Source organism: Malaya genurostris, chromosome 3, assembly GCF_030247185.1.
Source record: "Malaya genurostris strain Urasoe2022 chromosome 3, Malgen_1.1, whole genome shotgun sequence".
NCBI lineage: Eukaryota > Metazoa > Arthropoda > Insecta > Diptera > Culicidae > Malaya > Malaya genurostris.
Genome location: NC_080572.1, coordinates 72,205,554 through 72,226,641, shown reverse-complemented (window position 1 = coordinate 72,226,641; position 21,088 = coordinate 72,205,554). Strand labels below are relative to the sequence as shown.

Genomic DNA, 21,088 nt, shown 5'->3' with positions numbered 1-21,088 from the left:
ATTCTACTACATACGGAAATAACAACATTGTGAAAATGTACGATGAGAGAGTTGGGGCGGTGTAACTGGGTTTCCTGCAACTCTCTCGTTCTCGCTATTCAGCAATGTGCTGAATGGAGAGCGAACGGAAAGAGTGAGAGAATTTCTCAGTCGACGTAAGGATTCTCGGAAAATTTTAATCGTGGGAACTTTATAATGGTTTGTATTGTAAGTGAAGGACTATTTTGATGTTCTTCGTAGTTCCTTACCGACAATTTGAAGGGTGTGGAAACGTTGTTTTTGTGATGAAAGCTCAGATTTATTGCTTGATCTGATTATTAGTGTGAACCTTTTCTCTTGATGGAATGTAACGGATGAGTTGGTTCCAGGATTGACATCGATTATGAAAAGGATTTTGCGATTATGAATATTCAGTACCTGTTATTCACGGTTATGGTGTGCGAATCACGTTTGTAGTAAGAGGGATTGAGTGAGGCAAGCAAAATTAACAGTCTCTTCGCTACTCTCCCGGCAATTTGGCGATGTTTGCGTTGGTCTAAATTTTTCCGGCTTGTGAGATCGGCAGGAGTGGGAAAAAAACGAGAACAATCAGCTGAAACTCGAGGACTACTGTCAGGAGAATAGCATTCCGTGTATTGGTGGCATTCGAGTACTTTCACAAACATAAGCAAATCACCACACGGGATAGATTGGAGCCACGTGAGTGAAGTACTAGATCGGTTGATTTCTCTTCGTCGCTCGAGAAAATGGAACGGAATCCTGAACGCGAAGTGCGTGTTGTCGTAGATCCTGTCTGCCGAGCGTCAGACAGTCGCACTACTCGGGCCGTGCGAGTCATACTTTTCCCCGGCTGCTACGTTGAAAGTGTTCCGATTTCGCGATCCGGAAAAATTATTGGTGTTCAGGAAAGAATCATTAGAAAACTGAAGTGAGCCTCACTTTAACAAATACGAGCGTTTTTTTGGTCGTAGCGGGAAGTGAAACGCGAAGTTTTGGAAAGAAGATGAATTGAATTAAGCTGATTCTCTTAGCAGTTTGCTCTAAGCCGAGCAGATCTCGATTGAAAATGTTGCTTTTTTCATAGGCGCTGGTCGGAATACAAGTGTAAGAAGATTAGCTAAAAATTTGTGGAACGGTTTGGAATTCGGAAAGTGTTTGTTCTGTTCCATCAACTTTTACCAGATAAATGGATTGTAAACAAAGTTTCTCGTGGAAAAAGAAATATATTGCCTATGGGATACAGAGGCTCGTAGGCCAAAGCTAGATAATCGATGTTTGAACCGAGTCCGTTCGCCAGTAGTGAATTGCGAAAACGTGAAGTGAGAAAAGCTGATTTTCATTAGTCACCAAGTACTTGGTTAGCATCTTACCAACAGTGCAAGAGCGTGGTTTCTCGTTGGACGCAGGATAAATTCTACCATTGACCCGAATTTAATAGGAAGTGGTCACAAGCAGACGCGCTTGCTGGTGGATAGTATTTTGTGCTAGCTCGAGTCGAGAGAGCGCTTTTGACTTCAAGTTGTTTGATGTAGCCGAGCCAACATTGAAGTGGTTCTTCGTGGTAAGGAAAACCCCGACTGATTAAAAGTAAACATTTGCCGGTGATGTCAATGATGCAGTGATCCTTCCCCTAGCAGTGGTTTGGTCGTGTTTATACATTTGATGTAGTAAAAAATTATTAAAAAGTGAGCGGTTCCTAAACATCAGTGATAGGTTTCGATGCTGAGTAGAACGAAAACAGGAACTGCACAGTGTGAAAAGATCAACCTATAGAGAAAATTTCCCTGTGCAAGGAGTTTCACTGGAGCACCGTGAATAATTTATGGCATCGCTTGGTGAACGATGTAACGTTGCCTGGATCAACACCAAAAGCTATCATCGTCTTTTTCGCTAGAGATCCAATTAATCACAAAAATTATTGCTCTTCGGAGAGTCGTTTAGAGCCGGCATTTACACGTGTTCTTCTAGAATCGTTTCACGTTGAACCGCAGACCGGATAAATAATATTTTCAACAGTTGTGCAAATACATAAATATTCTAGAAAGTCCTTTGGGTGTTCTAACCGTTTTTTTCCTCTATGTGCATCAAATATTTGCTATCTTCGTGCAGTTCCTAAGTAAACAAAGTAGAGTGAGAGAAAAAAATAATAATAATATAACAACAGCCCCAACCATCGATCGATCAATTGCCACGGATTCCTGGCGTGAATAATTGGAAATCGGAATTCGTGAGCATTCTTTGCACGGAACGAGAGTGGTTCTCCGCTGTTCTGCTCGGTGAAAAAATTAGCATAGTGAATGAATAGTGATTTGAAAAAGGCAAAACCAACCCGCACACATTCCCTGGATTGCATATGCCGGTAGTTTGTTTATTGGAGTGATGTTCTTTTGTGTGCTTATTCTAGCTTTGGTACTGCAAAATTTAGGTACTCGGTCAAACTGGTAACGTTTATTGAGGAGGTGAATAAAATACAAAACCAACAAAAAAAATCATCTGCCAGGTTTCGGTTTTCCAACTGGTGAATCCGTTTGTCGGAGCTGACCTCGTGCTACAGGCGTCGTTTCAACACACCAACGGGATTGGTGCAGACAGGTACGTTAATGTATTCGAGTTTTGTTCGTAATATGCCATCAGTGTTCGTTTGACACGTGTACCGCGGTGGCTTTTCCACTGCGTCGTAATAATCATGCTATTTTTCGTCTTTCTGCCTGCCACAATGTTAATCAGCCATCATAGCTTAGCAGGATTCGTGCCGTTGAATTTGGGTCTCCGCTGGGTGGGGCTCGTCAGCAACGATGACGCGCCGCTATGTGCTAGCGGAGCTAGTGGAAATTCGGAAAATTCGGATCGTTATTTGCACCAACTCCTTGCCACTTGTTGTTGGGTGTCGAGAGTGGCATAATGGGTAGTTTAGGTGCTCGTGCAGCGAATGTTCTTTCGCCGTTGAATAGCATTGTATTTACTTTTATTGTTATTCTAATAAAACAACTAGCACAGAGACCGGACCTCTTCTTTTGCTTGTAGCTTGGAACGGGACAACTACTTATGGAACGATGTTTTCGAAGCAAATTGTTTGCTTTGTTGAGTGGAACAGCAATCGCTGTTGATGTTTAGCCCCGCGTACTGAAATTATATTATTGTCACAGCAGTCAGTAAACATCCCTAATTATGTTCACCTTTGACGATTACTCCAGCCAATAGACGTTGAACGTGGAATAGCCAGAAACGGTTCTGATCGAATATGCACTAATTCAAACTGACGTCTTTGTTCCAGAATGCATTATTAAAATGATTAAGTCATGTTGGTCATACTGCTGATAATCTGAAGTATTATAAATAATTCATAGCGAATCGTTAGTTAGTTGGTTTTTACAGGGTTTTGGAAATTATTCGCTCCCATCAAATTTTGTCGGAAATTTGTGCTTATTCTGTTTTCATAGAAAACATAACAAATGAAGTCTTTATAATTGGGATCCTAAGCTGAGTATAAGTGAATTTTAGTTTGTGTTTCGTATGGAGGCGTGTGATTAGAATAACCATGAAAATCAACTTTTGATTCTTGGTTTCACCTTATATGCTGGTCGTATAACTAGCGTAGAGCGCCATCTAGAAAATAGAATGATGAGTCGTTGTCTTTCCGGAAAGTAGGTAACGCATCATCATTTGCTTTCGTCCTTATCATTTTTTAAATGTATTATTTATTGTAATATGAGCAAAAATAAATTATTAAGATTTAAATTGGGTGTTCAGCCACAAGTGATGACTCTTCAGCCCTATTGAATACATGATTTGGTTATTATTATTAATACCGTTTTCGTTTTTGAACCTAGACGCGGGCTACTCTGACTCCGAGTAAAACGAACACGTGGTACGCGCCCTAAACAACAATTCATGAAAAAAAGAAAAAATAAACAAACTCGGCTGGATGCGTGGTGCGACCCGAGAAAATTTTCAGAGCGAAACTACGCGATTGGAGTCCGATCTAGAGCGACTTCAGGTTGCTAAAACAAACATATCAAACGTTGTTTGGGCGACTCTGGGTCGGCTTTCGGGCTGCTCTGATCAATAAACGAAAACAGTATAAGACATCATTTGATTCCGCAATTCTGTGATTTTTGTGTAGGGAAAATTCTAAGCCTACTTGTATTGTCGGAATTTGCTTATAATATTATGTGACATTACATCTAATGGTTCTTCATTTGAAAGTCTCTGTAACTTATTTGTACTAAACCAGGGAGGAAGCTTCAAAATCATTTTCAGAATTTTATTCTGAATCCTTTGAAGCGTTTTCTTCCTGGTGGAACAACAACTTGACCAAATTGGTACTGCATAAAGCATGGCTGGTCTGAAAATTTGTTTATAAATTAATATTTTGTTCTTCAGACAGAGCTTAGAATTTCCGTTTATAAGAGGATATAAACATTCAATATATTTATTACACTTTGTCTGAATTTCTTCAATATGATCATTGAAAGTGAGTTTTTTGTCATACGTTAAACCTAAGTATTTTGCTTGATCAGACCATGTCAATTCGAAGCTATTCAATTTGAGAATGTGATTATTGTTTGGTTTAAGAAAAGAAGCTCTTGGCTTATGAGGAAAGATAATTAATTGCGTTTTCGCTGCATTTGGTTTAATTTTCCATTTTGACAGATAATCACTGAAAATATGTAAACTTCTTTGTAGGCGACTGCAGATCACTCTTAGATTTCTACCTGTGGCTAACAGACTTGTGTCGTCACAGAATATCGATTTATGTCAACCAACGGATAGATTTGGAAGATCAAAAGTGAAAATATTATAGAAGATTGGAGCTATGCTCGAACCCTGCGGAACTCCGGCTCGTACGGGTAGCAATTCAGATTTACAATTCTGATAGCTAACCTGAAGAGTACGATCAGTTAAATAATTTTGAATCATTTTGATCAAATAAATAGGAAACTGGAAATCAGACATTTTTGCTATTAAACCTTTGTGCCAAACACTGTCGAATGCTTTTTCTATGTCAAGAAGAGCAACTCCAGTGGATAACCCAGAAGATTTATTTGCTTTTATCATGTTCGTTACTCTGACAAGTTAATAAGTAGTTGAATGTTCATGACGAAACCCAAACTACCTGGTAAAAAAGTGAATTCTCATTTATATGAATCATCATTCTCAACAAGATAATTTTTTCAAAAAGTTTACTGATAGAAGAAAGTAAAGTACTTGGTCGATATCATGATATTTCTGCTAGGTTTTTATCAGGTTTGCAATTAAGAATTACTTTAGCATTTTTCCATCTCTCAGGGAAGTGAGCTAACGAAAAGCACTTGTTGGAAATATATACCAAGAGTCTCAAGGCAACATCGGGAAGATTTTTAATAAGAATATTAAAAATTCCATCATTACCAGGAGCCTTTATGTTTTTAAGTTTCCTAATAATTGACTTAATTTCATCAAAATTCGTCGCAATAATGTCATTTGGTAATATCATTTGAGTTGAAATATGATCATATTTTAGTGAGACTTCATTTTCAATAGGACTCACAACGTTCAAATTAAAATTGTGGACACTCTCGAACTGCTGAGCAAGTTTTTGAGCTTTTTCGCCATTTGTAAGAAGTATTGATTTCCTTCCTTGAGAGCAGGAATTGGTTTCTGAGGTTTCTTAAGAACCTTAGAAAGTTTCCAAAAAGGTTTAGAATATGGATTAATTTGTTCAACTTCCTTAGTGAAATTTTCATTTCGCAAAAAGAGTAAATCTATGTTTAATTTTTTTTTGTAAATACTTAACTATGTTTTTCATAGCAGGATCACAAGAACGTTGATATTGCCGTCGACGAACATTCTTCAAGCGAATGAGCAGTTGACGATTGTCATCGATGATAGGAGAATTTTATTTCGATGATGTAATGATTCTGCAAGATGATCTGAGTCAAAATCAGCATGTGTAATCGGTTCACTACAAATGTGACGTTGATCTGTTAGAACCAGATCAATTGAAGTGGGATTTTCCACGGAAGAGAAACAAGTTGGATTATTGGGATAAAGAACTGTAAAGTAACCAACAGAGTGCTGATTATGAAGTATTTCACCATTACTTTCAATAAATGAAGTATTGAAAGAAGGTGAAATTCGATGTTTGATTTGTCGTTGGATATAAAAATGACAACTACACCACCCATTCCAGTAAACCTGTCTAATCGATGAACTAGAGTGCCAACAAGCATAGTAACGACAGCTGTTCGCTCGAAATGACAGCTTTGTTCCAAACGAGCAAGCGACCTGTCAAATAAATAAAATTATGAGACCACGTGGACTCTAAAGTAACATCCTCTCCTCTTTTCATGGACAAACGTTGATTTAACCGATTTTCACAAGCTAAGGATTAAATTAAATGAAAGGACTTTTAATCCCTACCGACTTTCATCCGGAAACGAATTCCGCTTCCGGAATTACAAGCTGATAAGTATAAAAATGTCATTTTCTGGAGCGTGTTTCGCCTTTCGTATTAAAGGGGGGTATAGGTTCTAAAAGATGAAAAAATCATCATTTTTACGATTTTTTTTCCAGAAGTATCGTTCAAAAAAATAAATTCAAATGTTTTGCATGATAAAAATCATCATTCGAACAACATTTTGTAATTTTTTCATTGAAAAATATTGAGAAATAAGTCGGTGAAGAGGTATTTTTGAGGACGCTTCCTAATGATGATTTCATGATTTGCGGTGTACACTGTATCTCAGCGCAGACTTATCAGAAGTGAACAAATGAATGCAGCATAGTTAAAGTAGAAGTTTTTCTAGACCCCAACGTTTCTGTTTGATTTTTTAAATTTTTTTAAATTTTTGGTGGTTGTTCAAAATGAAAACTACGATTGTTCACAAAAAAGCCGCCATTTTGTAGCTATTAAAGTAACCTCAAAGTAACAAACAAGGAAAAGGAAAACGTTGGGGTCTGGTTTTTTATATGTAGAAATTGTGTGCAACATTTGAACAAAGTTGGTGCAGTAGTTTTTGAATGACGATTGTCACGGACTTTCAAAAGCTGCTTTCGAGAAAAACGCGTTTAAAGTTTTTTGTCTATAAAATCAATGGAAACATTTAGTTACTCCAGGGAGCCCGTAGAGTCTAACATTTTCAAAAAATCATATTTTTACCTTTTTTTATAAATATAAAAAATAGGTATAGAATTCGCTTAAACTTTAGAAAAATTTCATATAATTACATATACGAATATCATATACCAATCGATTCGGCTCGACGAACTGAGCAAATGTCCGTGTGTGTGTGTTGTCAACTAAGAGGTCGAGATCTCAGAGATGACCGGACCGATTTTGATCAAACTAGTCGCAAATGAAAGGTCTCCCCGTCACCCAGGACGCTATTGAATGGTTTTGAGATCGGATGTTTGCTTTTTGAGTTATACGAAGTTTTATGTCAAAATTTTCAGTTTTTTGACAATGACTGTCACAATTGACCTTGAAAACAGGATATGTTTTTAGACTTTAATTTCGCTCGAAAATAGCTATCCAACAAGCCATAGATTGTTAAAATCGGTCCATTTTTAACGGAGATATCACCATTTTTGTGTAAGCGACTTTTCCCCCTATTCCAGCAGTAAGAGTTTTGAGCGCTGTATGACAAAGCAATGCTTGGGAGTTACGTGAAACATGATTTTTATACTGTTACATCCAATTGTTTCTAAGTTCCAAAAAGACTGTATACAGCATCCTTTTTCATGACATTTTGCCCCGGATCGATTTTAGCACTGTTCGTTTTTGGCAACATAATTGTTCGAGTATGACATAAATAAACTAGATGATGGCAGAATTTTCGAGTTGAAAGCAATTCCATAATTATATTGATTTAAACTACTTACAGCAATAAATGCTGGAAGAACATAACAACCATATACCATTCGAATCAGTTCGTCGAGATCAGCAAATGCATATGTGACAAATAATTTCACTCAAATTTCTCGGAGATGGCTCAGCTGTTTTCTACAAACTAAGATTCATATGAAAAGTCGTATGCTCCCAAACAGGGTTCCTGAACTATGTTTGGATCCGACTTCTGGTTCCGGAACTACATGATGATATGGAAATCTAAGAATCATCTAAGATTCAAAGGAAAAGTTTTATGATCCTATCACACATCTTACTTTTCAGTTAGATTTTCCGGTTTAGGGGACTCGGGGTGATTAATATAAAAATGTTTTTTCACATAAATTAATTAGGTTTATCGGGTTTGCAGATTTGGATAGTTCAGTTTTAGTGGTATTCAATTTAAGATTCGGATTTAATTCGCACTACGATTTCTCAAAGGTGTTTACACTGATTTTCAAACATTTTGAAACAAATGTAAACTATACAACTATTCAGGTGAATTTATCTTACTTCGACTACACCGATTTTCGAATTCTGGTTCCAGTATCGAATCATTTCTCAAAGCTCAATCGTTTTCTCAAAAAAGCCAAATCAACAAAGACAAAATTAATTAACTTTAGCTTGATACGCTCAACTCTAGAGTATGCATCCATTCTACCTTCAAGTCATTCAACGCCAACGCAAATTCGTCCGGTTTGAACTTCGTCGTCTCTCGTGGACCATCCGAGCTACGAAGATCGTTGCAAGCTGATTGACCTAGATTTGCTCTGTTCGACGTGACGTCTGTAAGGTAATTTTTGTCACTGATTTACTACTCGTATAGACTGTTCAGATCTTCTACAATTGTTACACTTTTACAATTGTTTCCAATCATTTCTTAGAATACTGTCATCTAGAATTAACTACGGTTATTACGAACCTTTGATTAGTATGTGTCGCCTTTTTAATAATTGCTCCAATGTATTTGACTTCATCTTTCTCGTAATATTCTAAAAATGCTGTTTCTCAGTTATCTGTCTCGATAGGTTCTAGTAACTAGAATACTATATTTAGTATTAGTTTTCTCTCATCATTGTATAATTTCTAAGTTTTAGTTTTAAGTTATTATGTATTATGTATTATTTGGATCATTCTAATCTGTTGATGCAAAAGATGAGGAGGTTTTATGCCCGTTGGAGAGAAAGTTTTAACTAAACTAACTCCACTGGTTTTTCCCTACTCCACAATTACAGAATGATTAACTTTTAAAATTCAAACGGATAAAGAAGATGGCAATTCCGAAAAGCTTTAAAGTTGGACTCAAAACTATTGCAATTTATTCGTCATATGGCCATACGAATCGGTTTGGGTTATACTGGTTCCTGACTACTGGCTCTGGAAATACCTTAAATAATCGTAAACTCATTGTACCGTAAACCGATTGTCACACTTTTAGATTCAAATTCGATCCAATTTGCAGTTTCGCCATTACAGAGCAATGAGTGATTAAAATCTAAAATTGCCGCTTAGAACGACGGTCATTAAAATAATGTCATGAGAACTAAAACGCCGAAGAATATTCATGCAAAAACACATGCGGATTGATAAAAAAGGTATCATCTCACTGCTAGGTGGATTAAGCAAGTTTTTCACAAGCTAAGGATTAAATTAAATGAAAGGACTTATAATCCCTACCGAATTTCATCCGGAAACGAATTCCGCTTCCGGAATTACAAGCTGATAAGCATAAAAATTTCATTTTCTGGAGCGTGTTTCGCCTTTCTTATTAAGAAAGGCTATGCAATCACTATGAAAACCGACTTATAAACTGAGGCTCGGAGGGTCGACTGTCATATACCATACGATTCAGCTTGAAGAACTGAGCAGAGGTCTGTATGTGTGCCTGTCTGTGTGTTTGTGTATGCACACACTTTTCTCGGAGATGGCTGAACCGATTTTCACAAACTTAGAAAGGTTTTATGATATCATAGCCTGCTATTGAATTTCATTCGAAACCGACTTCCAGTTACGAAGTTACAGAGTAATATGTGAAAATTAACGAAAAATTGTGCACTCAATTTTTCCGGAAAGCACTCAACTAATTTTCACAATCTAAGATTAACAAAAAGATCTTGTAGTTTATCAAAAGTTTCCAGAGTTTTTCATTCGGATACGACTTCCGCTTACGGAACTAGAGCGCGATAAGTGAATAATTTTCAATTTCGAGAGTATTTTATCACAAATGATGGTCAAAAATAGGTACAGATGTCATAAAACTGACTGATAAATTCTTCTAGTTTGCAGAACTTGTCTGCTACTGGTGTGTGATTTTTGTAGAACACTGGTGCTTAGGTTGAGAAAAATCTTAACTATTCTACGATAAGTGCGACTGGAAAAATAAAATAATGTCAATGTCAATGATTTTAAGTTTATTTGAAAAAAAAAACATGCACCCTCCTTATAACCCAAATAAATTTCTTTCGATGTGATTAAAGCAATCGTTTTTGTTTGCGTTCACACTTACCGTTCATTTTGACTGTGACGCAATCTCTTGATCCCGGCATTACTCTGCTGACGTCATCGCTGTTGAAATATTGAAGCACCTCGTTTTCTATCGTTGCGTTCCTGCTGCGTCCCGTTTGTTGCTTGGCTTTTTTTTTCGTCCGTTGATTCTCTTGCCTCCGACACAATGTATTTGTTCGCCTTGAATTGGGTGGCTATTTTATCCTTTGACCACGAGTTTGGCAAGACTGACAACAAACGCACTTTTTCATTCCTAGTGCAATCAGGTTTAGCAAACTGCTCTATCATTTTAGTAATCACCGGGAACCCGAATATTTGCTTTTTTATACCTCTTGAAATATCCAAATATTTTTCTCGGGGATAATTAACATTCCGGGTTTTCTTCGCTGATATCGGAGACACGTTGATTCCCGCGATGCCCTTGTTGAAGAGTTGTTGCTCTTAAATACTCCGCCGCGACTGATGCTTCAGAAGATGCTGAGTTGATTGAAGCTGCTGAAGGTACTTCCTCTGAATCGTATTGCGATGTGGATGGTTGTGGTTCCGTTGTTGACTGCCCTTCAGTTTCCGACGTATGACTTTCCTTATAAACCCGCCTACGACAGCGATCACAAATGCTTAACGTGGTATTCAATTTAACCTTGCACTTTTGAGCTTCTAATTTTCCAATTATGGTTTCTGTTAATTGGAAAATTTTTCCGGAACACACAAAACCAGGAAAAGGTTTACAACACTTTGGGAAAACCATATTGTAGTGTTGTAACTGTTTCGAAAGAGATTTGTTATAAACTGATATCTGTTCTAAGATGCATAGCTATTTATATGTGAAACAGGTAGAATTTAGGTAAACAATTCGCCAGTACGTACGTTGGTTGTAAACAGTAGATAGTCAACTGGCACACCTCATTGATTCTACATGTGTTTATTCGTTTTGACGTAGTTACGTTAGTTCTACTGTTTAAATGATTATTTTTCAACGAGAACTTGAAATTTCGAATATATCTGTAAATTGTTTCACCTGTAACTTCTTCATTTTTCAAAAGGATAGCCGGATGGGATAGCCATTAATCTGTAGGTTTTAAGAGCTTTAAAATAAAAATTATCATAAATAAATCGTAACCCTGATTTTTTTAAATTTATTTTTTTGGTTCATTTTTAAATTATTGAGAAAAACCTGTTTTATTCCACCTAGTGGTGTAATGATGCCTTTCTCATATCAATCATACTATCATATATAACACTGTAGTATTCTTGAAAATAATTTTCTTCGATTCTTAAAAGAATAACCAAAATCGGTTTGTTTGACCGTCTACTGATAAAAACTATCAATTGGAAAAGATTTGAGATCGATTTAGATTTTTTTTTAAGGTTTTCACTCACTTTCAGTGATGGTATACAATTTTTAACCCACTTTACCCTATATTTCCGGATCCGGATTCAAATGAAATTTAGGAACTATGTATGGGACCATGAGACCTTTCATTTGAATCTAAGTTTGTGAAAATCGGTCATCTCCGAGAAAAGTGAGTGACATTATTTTCACTTTTTTTACATATCACCCTGTAGCTTCGGAACCGGAAGTCGAAATTCAGGAACTTTGTATGGGATCGTGATACCTTTCATTTGAATCTAAGTTTGTGAAAATCGGTTAAGCCATCTCCGAGAAAAGTGAGTGACATTTTTTTTTCTCATTTTTAATGCATTATTTCCCCCTTTTTGGTGCATATCGCCCTGTAATTCCGGAACCGGAAGTCGGATGCTAATGAAATTTAGGAACTTTGTATGGAACCATTAGACCTTTAATTTGAATCCAAGTTTGTGAAAATCGGTTCTGCCATCTCGGAGAAAAGTGAGTGACATTTTTTTCACAATTTTTGTACATATCACCCTTTAGCTCCGGAACCGGAAGTCGGATCCAAATGAAATTCAGGGACTTTGTATGGGGCTATGAGACCTTTCATTTGAATTTAAGTTTGTGAAAATCGGTTAAGCCATCTCCGAGAAAATTGAGTGACAACATTTGTCACATACACACATACACACACAGACATTTGCTCAGTTCGTCGAGCTGAGTCGAATGATATATGACATTCGGCCCTCCGGGCCTCGGTTCAAAAGTCGGTTTTTGCAGTGATTGTATAGAATTTCTGTATGAGAAAGGCAAGAAAAACAAATTTTTTGTTCAGTATATATTTTTTTGGAGTGCCCTATTGATTCCCTACAACTTCTTCCTGGACGCCATTTTTGTACCATGAACCGTTTTCGAATTACAACGAGAAGAACTTGAACATTTGCATGCACCCGTAAACTGTTTTAGCTGTAACTTCTTCATTTTTCAATAACAGTTTTAAAATAAAAATTATCAAAATAAAATTAAAACCCTGATTTTTTTTATTTAACTTTTTCGGATTATTTTATAATTATTAAGAAAATAATCAAAATTTTTTTCAGTGTTTTTCAGTGTTTTTAGAGTGCCCGATCGATTCCCTACAACTTCTTTCTGAACGTCATTTTTGAACAATAAACGGTTTCCGAGTTACAACGATTTGAAAAAGGCAATTTTTGTGATATGCACAAATACGTACGCCTTTTTTAAAAATCAGTCGTGAGTCGGATTGACCTCTCCATCGGTTCACAACGTATGGTTTGCATACTGTAGCCATGTGCAAAGTTTCATCCAAATCGGAGAAGGTCGATTCTGATTTTGTCACTTTTTCGTGTACTCATTCCTGGAATTGCTCTACCGCTTGTTTGGCAGCCTTTCTGAGCCGATTTGATTTCTCTCTCATGTTTCGTTACGTTACTAGAACAGAAAAAATGGCGCCGCCATATACATTGACTTACCTTCACAAAAATAACATTCACTTCATTTTTATCGCGACAGCATATATGTTTTTATGCACTAATCGCATCTAAATTAAATTATCTAGACATTGTCAGGATAGATTTTTGATCCATGCTTTTGAAGGCGAGATATTCAATGAACAAGTTGAAAGACGGCGTTTTCAGCTATGCAATTCTTCCTTCAGAAAAAAGACTTTCCCGACCGCTAAAGTCAATGAATCATTCTGAAATTTTCACAGAATAATCTAAACTATTTTTCTAAGAGATTGTCACTTTCAGCAAGTTTGCACTAGTTTTGACCCAACGTACGTCATTTATAGCGAAATGACGATAAATCACAAAAATAACTTTGCTAACCTTTTTATTGGTTATAGTTCTTATTTTTAACTATGCAATCACGATAAAAATGAACGCGAATTTTTTTTTAATTCTGGAAAATCCTGAAAGTCGTAAATAAAATCTAATGTATTCTTACTGTGGAATTCATTCGAGTAATTTTAATGTTGATCGTAAAGTAGGTTTCAAAACTTTCTTGAGTTTTGAATGATTTCGAAATAAGTTTAACGCAGGCTATGCTGGTATCTGTGCACTTGACTGCTTATAATGATTTTACAATTTCAATGCGAGATTTCTGAGGTAACACTCAAGAGAGCTACAAGTATTTATTAAAATTGAAAATGTTACTGGGGATAACCATACAGAAAAATGAAATAATAATATGTGTTCGTCTTCATGGTGTTTGTTAAAAAATTGGACTATTTTTGAGTTCACCTCGGGCGCCAAAAGTGATCACTACGGCTCTGCTATTAGCACACCATTGAAAATGTTCAGTTTGACGTATTGAAGTCGTTTCGTACAAGCCTTCCTAGGAAATTTATTGAAAAAAAATATTGAGCATGCATTGAAAAATGACTGAATTAAGAACGTTCAAATACAGATCACTTTTACAGTGCACCTTCATATAGAAAACGAATATGTTTTCCACCTCAAAACTTCTGACCCTTTCCAGAGTTATCAAGGAAATAAATGTCAAGAATATGAAAGAAATTTGTGTTATTATCGTCGAATAAATTGAGGTACCAAAAGCACTCAAAAATTAAATAATTATTTGACAAACTGATTATTCCAGCTCGTATTTCAGTGCAAAGGCAAAGGCTGCCACCGTCATTATCAGGTTCGTGTAAAATATCATGCTTTTAGCACCGGATTCCACGAACCGTAATTCGGTAATGAAGCGTAATCACCCGGTTTGCTGAAATACGATCCCAGACCACTTACTTGCATGGACGTCGGCAGTAAGGCTGATTCGTTTTGTGAAAATTGCCATTCAGTACAATATAAGCGCCGAAATTTAATGTTATAAATGGACGTAACGCAAGAAGAATCCGAGGTTCGCTTTCCCATGTCAACCGTGTTCCGTCCGGTGGCGAATGCCGTAACAAGTACCGTCCCAATCGCGTGCATTAGTCGAAATGGTAGTTTTTCATCCAAAATCTGTAATAAGATTAGGCAAACATTCCCAACCGGGGCTGAATGCATGCTCGTGAAAATCTCTTCCGCACCCTAGTCTCGCGACTACAATCAATTGTGGTCGGTAATATTATTACGGTACCGCAATTTCAGGGAGGGTTTTCATAACCAGAAATTCGTGCCGCTTTTGGCTCGTTAGACGCGCATATAATTGAGGACCTTAATTTGATTGGTTTTAGTGCTAGGAAATGTAATATATCGGACGGTATATTACAGATAAGCCCGATCCGTTACCCAGGTATTCAGGTGTGCTTGGGTTACACTAATTTATATTGCTATCAAAATTGGGTCAGTTGCTGGACGGATGGGAGAAATGATGTTCGATTCGTGGAGTGGTTTAGCTATCCTATAGATAGTCCTTTAAGTACCATTGTTGGGGAAATCTGTTCTGATCGGCTTACACACATGGCTGACAATCAAATTCGTGCACGCATAATTGAATGTTTGATTGTGTGTTTGTTATGAGAAGAGTTAAGCTCTAATTTGCACAAACTGTTGTAGATGCAATCGACATCAGGAAGGCATTTTTCGGAAAATAATTAGTTTGCTAAGAGTTGGTTCCGCTTTGCACTCAGATTACTCTTTCGAACCGCGTTGAGCTGACGATCTCAGGGTTATTTCACAAAATGGCTAGGCTAATTTGGCCGAAATTCCTTTCATTTAAGCAATAATCCATTAGCCAAACCACATACTAACCTTGAAATTGGATTAAAAACAATTCCAGCTACGGCATTCGAGCCGGATTGGTTGACTCAATTTGTGCATTCGAGGTGCAGCATATATCATTATGCATTGTATACTCACTGGATTGCGCAATACATTATGTGAATTGGAATTAGTATTCACTCGTTGCATTTACTTGAAATATTTATGAATCTTTTTATCAGGCTGACCGGTACATATCGGTATCGAACGGCTCAAGCGAAAGTGAATGTTGGCGAAATGTCACATAAGTAAGTAACTTCTCACACGTATCCAAAAGCACAAGGAAACTTGATGGATGCCAAAATACAATAAAAATTTGAAGTACTTAATATCAAGACAAAAGAAATCAGTTCGTTGTTTGAGATTGTTGAATCTCCAGGATCAACAGTCTTATTCCGTTTAAGTTTCGATGAGACGATGGACTCGCACCATCTTTTGGACACTTTGTAAGTCATCTCTTTAACTCTAAAGTATCCCAACTTACTATTTCAGGCATTTTCAACTGTTCGACGCCTTATAATTGTTCAATATTTTTCGATTGCACGAAGCATAAGGCAATTGGGTAAGAGTTCAAGAGCTTTTCTAGTGACTGCGGGCTAAATCTTCTCAAGATAAGGTATGTGCACAGCAAAATCCAGCAGAGCTGAGCTGAAGTAGACCACCCGTAGTTGCACTTCGTGATAGACCGAGTGAGTTAAAAAGCAAAATGAATCAAGAACTTGTAGGGTAACGGCTCTCTATTTCATCTGAGCTCCTATTCCCATCTCATCCCTTCACCTCATTACTTTGAACATATAACACATGGATCAATAAGTCCCGAGACTAACAATGGAAACAACATTTTTTTAGCAAATTTTTTTTATACATCAACATAATCACCTTTTAGGGTGATACAATGGTTCCAACGTTTTTCCAATTTTTCAATACCATGTTTATAAAAAAATTTATCTTTCGCTTCAAAATAAGCTTCAGTTTCAGCGATGACCTCCTCATTTGAGCCAAATCTTTTTCCCTGGAGCATTTTTTTAAGATCAGCAAAGAGCTAGTTGTAACTGGGGGCTAAATCTGGCGAGTATGGGGGGTGGGGAAGCAGATCGAAGCCCAATTCGTTCAATTTCGCCATTGTTTTCATCGACTTGTGGCAGGGCTGTTTTTGTTCCATCGAAAGCAATCGCGGCACCCACTTGGAAAAACCTTTTTCATGCTCAATTGTTCATGAAGGATAGTAAATACACTTCCATATGATATCTGTGTCATCTCAGCAATCTCACGGAGCTTCACTTTACGATCTTTCATTATAATTTTTGTCACTTCACTCACATTTTCTCTCGGTTTTTTCCATTTTTTTAACAAACTACAAAACGACTTTACTCCAACCTCGATAACTCAGCTGTTTCTGGTCGGATCGACTTAAAATTTTGACCCGTTTCAAGCAAAGGTTAGTACTCTAGAAAGACGTGGTTACTGGTTTACTACGAGCGCCATCTCTGCTTTAGTCTCGGGACTTATTGATCCATGTGTTATAATACCTTACAACGTACCTGAACCAAACTGTAGAATGTTTTAATGTGATTATTCAAGCTATTGTCACACTTTCTCAATGGAAGAAATGGTTTTAAATTCTTCGGTGATAGTTTTTTTTCATTTAAAACAAACTCACTTTTCAATTTAGGATACATTTTCGTCTCATTTGTCATGTTTCTGAATATCTTCTAATCGATTCGTCTCAAGAAATGATCACTATTTCCCACAATTACACTACTATTGAATGCTGGATGACTTCGTAATTAGTAATGTTCACTTGCCACTTGTTTAATTAACGATTAAAAACTTCAAAAATTACCCGACAAATAATAAAAGTCTTCAAGAATATGAGATGAAAGTTTTTCACTTAGTTCTCTTGATTGCGCTTTGTTTTCATCTCATTTGGTTTCGCAAAGTTGCCAAGTTTTCTAATAATGTTACAAAAAAAATTGTTTTCCTTTTTCAAATAATCGTGAACAAGTATTTTTTTGGTATTCGTGACATTAGTTTAATTATACTGTTGATATTTACATTTCAACGAAACTAAATACTAATGAAATAACCATTGTGGCAAATCTAGTAGCACTGGTTTCTTTCCGCTATGCGTCACTATAACACTGCTAAGGTCTAAGGACAGAGGGTTGCGTGTTGAGTTTTAAATCGACCACGTGCCTCGCTCAATTCCCATTGCGCATCGTCTTTCTCTTGTAACGGGTGATTTTTTAAGAGCTTGAGAACTTTTTTAAACAATAAAACGCATAAAATTTGCAAAATCTCATCGGTTCTTTATTTTAAACGTTAGATTGGTACATGATATTTACTTTTTGAAGATAATTTCATTTAAATGTTGACCGCGGCTGCGTCTTAGGTGGTCCATTCGGAAAGTCCAATTTTGGGCAACTTTTTCGAGCATTTCGGCCGGAATAGCCCGAATTTCTTCGGAAATGTTGTCTTCCAAAGCTGGAATAGTTACTGGCTTATTTCTGTAGACTTTAGACTTGACGTAGCCCCACAAAAAATAGTCTAAAGGCGTCAAATCGCATGATCTTGGTGGCCAACTTACCGGTCCATTTCTTGAGATGAATTGTTCTCCGAAGTTTTCCCTCAAAATGGCCATAGAATCGCGAGCTGTGTGGCATGTAGCGCCATCTTGTTGAAACCACATGTCAACCAAGTTCAGTTCTTCCATTTTTGGCAACAAAAAGTTTGTTAGCATCGAACGATAGCGATCGCCATTCACTGTAACGTTGCGTCCAACAGCATCTTTGAAAAAATACGGTCCAATGATTCCACCAGCGTACAAACCACACCAAACAGTGCATTTTTCGGGATGCATGGGCAGTTCTTGAACGGCTTCTGGTTGCTCTTCACTCCAAATGCGGCAATTTTGCTTATTTACGTAGCCATTCAACCAGAAATGAGCCTCATCGCTGAACAAAATTTGTCGATAAAAAAGCGGATTTTCTGCCAACTTTTCTAGGGCCCATTCACTGAAAATTCGACGTTGTGGCAGATCGTTCGGCTTCATGATGAAATGTCAGAGCATACTGAGCAAATAATAATGCATGAAAATCATAACCTCAAAAAATCTGAGCAAATACTAATGCATGAAAATCCTAACCTCAAAAAAATCACCTTTTACTATCTCGTATATGAGCAAACTGTACCGGGTTTCCAGCATACATTTTATTATTTTGATGAGAAGTTTTAGCACATAAATCTATCGTATAGGTTGAATATTACATAGATTCCAATGAACAATGACAAAATATTCAACTTTCACAGAGATTGAATGCGAAACAAAAAATTTGTTTATATACAATGAAACGTCTGTGTTTTTGACAGCCTTGCCGAGCCAATTTCATTTTTCTCTCCTTTTTCAGAATGCTATCAGGAAACCAAAGCGAAAAAAAAATGGCGGATGCATTGAAACTGACTTTGTTTCACAGAAAAATACAAGACTTTACTTTTATCGCGATAACATATATGTTTTTATATACTAATTGCATCTAAACTAAATTATCTAGACTTTGTCACGGTAGATTTATGATACAAGCCTTCAAAGCCGAGATATTCGATGAACAAGTAGAGGTATGCATTTCCGAGCGTTCCAATTTTCAGCAGTTCTTCAGTCAGAAAAAACTACAACACGACCGCTAAATTCAATGAATCATTCTGAAAATTACACAGAATATTCTCAACTAAATTTCGAAGACATTGTCAGGTGGGTTTTTCTATATTCTGCACCGTTTCCAAGAAAATATAATTTGATACGGGAAAATAGCAAAAAACCTAACACTTTACGGTACTGTCCTTAGCCCTTAAGTGTGTGTGTTTCATCGACTGCGCACAGAGATGCCAGATACTTTCATAGAAAATATGTATCTGCTCTATCTGTTTTCACTAATAAAATGAATCAGTTCAAATTGGTTTAAAATTTTAATATAAATGTTTATCAGTGTTCATCATCAAATATTTGCACAAATGAATTCCATTTTAACATGTGATTTGTCCGTAGATTAATAAACTTTTAAAGAAGTACTGCAATCAATTACTAACAGATACTCAGTAGGAAAAGTCTTACTTTTTACTTCTCACTTTTTATAAATCTTCAAAAATCTGTATTAAATTTAGAAAATCTGAATAAAATCTCTAATCTGATTTAAATCAGTATGAGAACGCAAAAATCTATGCAATACAGATAAATCTGTATAAATGGCATCTCTGGTTCTGCATTCTATATTTCGAAGGGCCAATGCATAAATAGTAACAAGTCTTTTTATTTTGTTTTTTTTTAAGTTCTCCAAATTAACTGCACAGTAAAATTTTAAACTTAGAACGAAAGGTAACGAAAAAGATCTTATAAATTTTAAACGTCGAAATGATTCCAAACTGTTTCTAAAAATATCGTGTGTTATCTCATAGTTGGCATTAGGCCCTTTTTAAGGAAAATCTGATATTTTGAACCTGAGGGTGTAATAGTGCAATATTTTGGTTCTTTGGGATGAAATTAGGAGCAGAGTAGTGAACATATCAGAAGTGTTTTAGCTGTTTTTTTAATATTATTTTATTTTCAAAGGAATGTGAATCAGTTTCCAATGTGGAGCAAGGCGAACTAAGCAGAAATATGAAAAAATCGTAGTGATTTTAGTGGCTTAATCAGATTTTTAAGGTAACGTCCTTACAAATGAGATGGAATAGGGAGCCCTTACCCTACATCTGTACAATCCAACTCACTCGAAACTTATTAACGACGTCGGTCACTGCCAGAGGCTGTGCTACTGAAAAAGGAAAGGAATGTTAGTCCGATACTCGTTCTTTCTAGAGACGGGAGAGGAATTGTATTAGTAGGAATGGTAGAAGATCTGTGATATATATTGGTAAACAATCGTAACAGAAATGACAGGGCACGAAATAAGCTTCCGAATTTCATAAAACACTGGCTATCTACCACATCATTTGTTAGTTAATTTTTCAACTTTTCTCTCGAGGATAAATTATTTTTAACCCCACTTTCGAGTCAATATCTTCAAATAAGTTTATCAGGGCAGCCGGCAACCGAGAAAATAAACCGTTGGATTTTCTTTGATTAGTTTGGAGTTTTACACTTAACTGAAGATCTTCTATCGGTTATCAGGAAGGAAGATGATTATTCATATAAAAAATTTTGATTCATTCAACATCTGCATAAAATGCATAAAATATGCAGTTGATGAAAAAATTACAACACTATTTGAGTTAGCAATGAGATATGAACTGATGAAAAACGATAGCATTGCTGACGAGTCGCTACTAGAAAAATAAAGCGGCGACGAGAGACTCGGACGAAGTGAGTTCACCGTCACCTATGTGCACAGCAAAATCTGCTAAAGAAAAACTTAAAATAAAGGGTATACCACACAAAATTCATTCTCAAAATTCGAGATTTTAACCGATTGTCACTGAATCCTCAGGAAGTAAAAGAAAACGACATTCTTTCAATTTGTTTCGCCTTCAATATCCGAATGCACGAATCTTCTCCTCAACCCTATCCATAAGTTTCTGCACGATCTCATTTCTTCTACATTCTTCACTACTTTAGGTTGTGTTTTTTCACAGTGGTCCAGTATTTTT

At 36.5% G+C, this 21,088-nt stretch overlaps 1 protein-coding gene across 3 annotated transcripts in view; it reads left to right on the top strand.

Moving 5' to 3' along the window:
- The first annotated feature begins 183 nt into the window (after positions 1 to 183).
- LOC131436161 (junctional adhesion molecule A-like) overlaps positions 184 to 21,088 on the top strand; it is a 1,299,588-nt gene continuing 1,278,683 nt past the window's right edge. For all 3 annotated transcript variants that reach the window (XM_058604699.1, XM_058604697.1, XM_058604698.1), the window contains exon 1: positions 184 to 2,592. The gene's annotated coding sequence lies outside the window, so the exon portion shown is untranslated. The remainder of the gene's footprint in view (positions 2,593 to 21,088) is intronic.